The sequence below is a fragment of the Pan troglodytes genome, chromosome 13 (assembly GCF_028858775.2).
Source record: "Pan troglodytes isolate AG18354 chromosome 13, NHGRI_mPanTro3-v2.0_pri, whole genome shotgun sequence".
Classification (NCBI taxonomy): domain Eukaryota; kingdom Metazoa; phylum Chordata; class Mammalia; order Primates; family Hominidae; genus Pan; species Pan troglodytes.
Window position 1 is genome coordinate 30,958,222 of NC_072411.2, and position 5,437 is coordinate 30,963,658.

Genomic DNA, 5,437 nt, shown 5'->3' on the forward strand with positions numbered 1-5,437 from the left:
TTCAGTCATTAGAACTCTGTATTTCCTGAGTCAAGAAAAACAGAAACAGCTTTATTCAGATAATTCAAATAGCTCAGATAATATAAGAACAATAGTCTATTATGGCATTTGCAGTAGATGTTCTGGAATAGAGATAAGTAAAAATTTTCCCCAGACTCCTGCCATATGTAATCATTTAGCACAACCAGTCTGCTCAAAAATAAGTTTGTTGGCTGGGTGCGGTGGCTCACGCCTGTAATCCCAGAACTCTGGGAGTCCTAGGCAGGTGGATCATGAAGTCAGGAGTTTGAGACCAGCCTGGCCAATATGGTGAAGCCCCGTCTCTACTAAAAATACAAAAATTAGCCAGCCGTGGTGGCGCATGTCTGTAATCCCAGCTACTCAGGAGGCTGAGGCAGGAGAATCGCTTGAATCGGGGAGGCGGAGGTTGCGGTGAGCAGAGATGGCGCTGCTGCACTCCAGCCTGAGCGACAGGATGAGACTCCATCTCAAAAAATAAAAATAAAAATAAAAGTTTGTTAAATTTTCCGTTTAGATGAATCCATGTGTCTCTAGAAGAGTGGAGCAGCAAATCTACTTAACAAAATCAGACATAAATGGGCTAAATTTAGGTGCCCCAAACTTGGAGATAAGATTAAGCTCTGTGATTGGAAATATGAGAACAATACCTAATGAATGAGTAAATTAGCGATTTAGAGATATACACCACAGAAAGAGAAGGTCTTCAAGTTTTGGGCTAAAAAACTGGAGAAATTATGAAGTCCAATGAAGGCAAGATTGCCATTGAAATGCAGCCTCATCAGTTTCATCAGAATTGGGCAGATGTAAAAAAACACTGGATGTTGTCATTTTGTCCGAAGACAGTGTTTTAGCAGAAGGAAGTTGGTTTACATGGAGTTTAGTTAGGGAATCTAAAACCAAGGATTTGGCAGTGTTTATCTAACTGTGTCCAAGAGAGGAAGATATGGAATCTGGCAGTCACACACAGAATGTTCGGGACAATTAGGAGATCAAAGTGATGTGTTGTTATTTTGGCTGAGATTTAGGAATATTTCATTTCCCTGTCCCTGTCAAGGATCCACAATGGAGCAAGCTCAGGAGACAAAGCAAAGCAAGTCATCACCATTACTAAGCTGGAACTCTGGCCCCGAGCACTTCTGTGGACCTCTGGTCAATCAGGCTAGACCAAGTGGAGGAAGTGGAGGCCAAAGTAGCCACAGGCCAGAGCAGGTGAAATTACTAGTTCTGTCCATTCTACTGCAAGTCCCAACACAAGTAGGTTTTACCACTCCCAGTTCAGCAAAAGGGCACACAGAGTAGACCCACCGGCAACAGAGGAAAAGGAGCAAGGACAAGGAAGGAAGTTTGTGCCTTGGTGCACGGTGCTGCCTTCCCCAGACCTTGGCTGGTAGAGCAGTAGCCGACCTGCATGGGAGGAACACCCAACACAGACAGAGAGATTTAGCCAGGCAGAATCCAATAAACTCAGAATGATCCCTCCAGACTAGGTGGATTTTGTTCTGATTGGAAATTTTACTTCTCAAGTAATTTTTAAATCATAACTGAATATCCAAAATGGCAGATTTAAGTATTCCACTCACTGGAAAGGTTTGAAACACATTGTGAAATAACGCATGGCTTTTCTGGTTTACTTCCCAGTCTCCTAAATTAAATCGCTTAGTGCATGTCAGCCTGTGAGGAAGGCTGTGCCATGTAGTAGAAAGGATGAGGGTTTGAAATCATATGTACCTGAGTTCAAATGTGATTCAATCCCTTATTAGCATTGTGTGACCTTCAAGTCATTTGAACAGTCTATGAGCCTAAGTTTTCTCCACTTCTTACAAACAGGCAGTGTATGGGGGTTGTTAGGGTTAAATGAAACAGCATTTGTAGTGTGTAGCACACAGCTTTGCAAGCAATAAATGCTCAAAATGTTAGATGCCTTCTACCTCTGGCTTTCCCCTGAGATCCTGACAAATCCTCCATGGACCAACAAAAATCAAACCTGTATGACTGTATGCATCTGCTATAGATTAAAGCTGGGTCCTGGACGCCTACAAAGGCAGTGTCCTCTATGGGCTCCCCTGGACCCATCAGCTGGACCATTCCCTAAGGTGTCTCTGTCTGTTCCTCATTGCTCACACCCATGTGCAGAAACATGCAGCCACCCCTAGCCACACTCAGGCAACATCAGGTATGATATACATGTAGTTTTTTTAAAAAGCAGTAACTTCCCCTTAGTAAATATACCTGTCATGAGCCCTGGCATTTTGCACTTAACATTTTAAAGACAGAAGAAAATAAAAGTAGTCTCAACCTCAGTCTACATCAATGAGCACTTGTTTTGTGTCAGGTTCTCTCCAGAGTTTTTTTATTCAAGCACAGCAACCACCGTTGAATTAGATACTATCATTATTATGCCCATCTCATAGAGTAGAAGACAGAAGTCCATATCAAATGGCCTTGACTTGGAAGGATAATTGATAATTTTCTTTTTTCTTTTTTGAGAGAGTTTCACTCTTGTTGCCCAGGCTGGAGTGCAATGGTGCGATCTCAGCTCATGCAACCTCTGTATCCCGGGTTCAAGCGATTCTCCTGCCTCAGCCTCCCGAGTAGCTGAAATTACAGACATGCACCATCACACCCAACTAATTTTTGTATTTTTAGTAGAGATGGGTTTTCTCCATGTTGGTCATGCTGGTCGATAATTTTCAACTAGGATTTTATTTACTGGGTACATGCTATTTGTGCATTACTTATAGAAGTCATGTTGACTAAGTGAAGAAAAGACTGAGGAATATATTAAAACACATTTCTCTAAAACTGATTTTGAATGCTATGAGATGAGAATAAAACTATTACAGTTTCACCTTTGTTGTATTGCCAGCAATGCCTGTGGGCTTTTAGGCTATGGTGAAACCTTATCTCTACCCAAACTTCATGGTCATACTTCCATTTAAGCACAAAAAACGTATAAAGTCACAATACATAAAGTTATTTTTTGGCACTGGGAATAAGAAATGCCCATCAGCAGTTTGCCAACCTGTGCAAGAATTATCAGTCACTGGCCTGCCGAGGCCCCTACGGCCTACGGCGGCGGCGGCGGCCGAGCCAGCGCCCGCCTCCCGCGCCCGCCTCCCGCGCCCGCCTCCCGCGCCCGCCTCCCGCGCCCGCCTCCCGCGCCCGCCTCCCGCGCCCGCCTCCCGCGCCCGCCTCCCGCGCCCGCCTCCCGCGCCCGCCTCCCGCGCCCGCCTCCCGCGCCCGCCTCCCGCGCCCGCCTCCCGCGCCCGCCTCCCGCGCCCGCCTCCCGCGCCCGCCTCGCTTCTCCCGTCGACCCAGACCATCCGCTTCCACCGCGCCCCCGGCCCACCTGGTGGCCCCGGCCCTGGCCGCCGCCTCCGCGGCGGTTCCCGGAGCTCGTCCCGGACGCGCGCCCAGGCGGCGGGGGCTCGGCAGCCACCGCTGCCTCGGGGGAGCGATGGCGGGAAGGCGTGTGTGCGCGCTGTGAGCAGGGGGTGCCGGCGGGGCTGCAGCGGAGGCACTTTGGAAGAATGACTCTGGAGTCCATCATGGCGTGCTGCCTGAGCGAGGAGGCCAAGGAAGCCCGGCGGATCAACGACGAGATCGAGCGGCAGCTCCGCAGGGACAAGCGGGACGCCCGCCGGGAGCTCAAGCTGCTGCTGCTCCGGACAGGAGAGAGTGGCAAGAGTACCTTTATCAAGCAGTTGAGAATCATCCATGGGTCAGGATACTCTGATGAAGATAAAAGGGGCTTCACCAAGCTGGTGTATCAGAACATCTTCACGGCCATGCAGGCCATGATCAGAGCCATGGACTCACTCAAGATCCCATACAAGTATGAGCACATACAAGTATGAGCTCATGCACAATTAGTTCGAGAAGTTGATGTGGAGAAGGGGTCTGCTTTTGAGAATCCATATGTAGATGCAATAAAGAGTTTATGGAATGATCCTGGAATCCAGGAATGCTATGATAGACGACGAGAATATCAATTATCTGACTCTACCAAATACTATCTTAATGACTTGGACCGCGTAGCTGACCCTGGCTACGCAACAAGATGTGCTTAGAGTTCGAGTCCCCACCACAGGGATCGTCGAATACCCCTTTGACTTACAAAGTGTCATTTTCAGAATGTTCGATGTAGGGGGCCAAAGGTCAGAGAGAAGAAAATGGATACACTGCTTTGAAAATGTCACCTCTATCATGTTTCTAGTAGCGCTTAGTGAATATGATCAAGTTCTCGTGGAGTCAGACAATGAGAACCGAATGGAGGAAAGCAAGGCTCTCTTTAGTACAATTATCACGTATCCCTGGTTCCAGAACTCCTCGGTTATTCTGTTGTTAAACAAGAAAGATCTTCCAGAGGAGAAAATCGCGTATTCCCATCTAGTCGACTACTTCCCAGAATATGATGGACCCCAGAGAGATGCCCAGGCAGCCCGAGAATTCATTCTGAAGATGTTCGTGGACCTGAACCCAGTGACGAAATTATCTACTCCCACTTCACATGCGCCACAGACACCGAGAATATCCGCTTTGTGTTTGCTGCCGTCAAGGACACCATCCTCCAGTTGAACCTGAAGGATTACAATCTGGTCTAGTTGTGCCTCCTAGACACCCACCCTGCCCTTCCCTGGTGGGCTATTGAAGATACACAAGAGGGACTGTATTTCTGTGGAAAACAATTTGCATAATACTAATTTATTGCCGTCCTGGACTCTGTGTGAGCGTGTCCACAGAGTTTGTAGTAAACATTATGATTTTATTTAAACTATTCAGAGGAAAAACAGAGGATGCTGAAGTACAGTCCCAGCACATTTCCTCTCTATCTTTTTTTTAGGCAAAACCTTGTGACTCAATGTATTTTAAATTCTCAGTCATGCACTCAACAAAGATAAGACTTGTTTCTTTCTCTCTCTCTCTTTCCCTCTTTTTCTTTTCTATGGAGCAAAACAAAGCTGATTTCCCTTTTTTTCCCCCTAATTCATACTTCCCTCCTGATTTTTTTCCCAGGTTACAATGGCCTTTATCCTAGTTCCATTCTTGGTCAAGTTTTTCTCTCAAATGTTACAGTCAGGACACATCGTTCGATGTAAGCCATCATCAGCTTAATATAAGTTTGTAGTTTTTGCTGAAGGATTATATGTATTAATACTATGGTTTTAAATGTGTTGCTCTGGATACACACATAGTTTCTTTTTTAATAGAATATACTGTCTTGTCTCACTTTGGACTGGGACAATGGATGCCCGTCTAACAGTTAAGTGTCATTTCTTTTAGATGTTTGCCTTCAGCCATAGCTTGATTGCTCAGAGAAATATGCAGAAGGCAGGATCAAAGACACGCAGGAGTCCTTTCTTTTGAAATGCCACGTGCCATTGTCTTTCCTCCCTTCTTTGCTTCTTTTTCTTAC

General features: G+C 46.2%; 1 pseudogene; it reads left to right on the forward strand.

Moving 5' to 3' along the window:
* Positions 1–3,410: 3,410 nt before the first annotated feature.
* LOC100611117 (guanine nucleotide-binding protein G(q) subunit alpha-like) lies at positions 3,411–4,660 on the forward strand (annotated as a pseudogene).
* Positions 4,661–5,437: the final 777 nt, after the last annotated feature.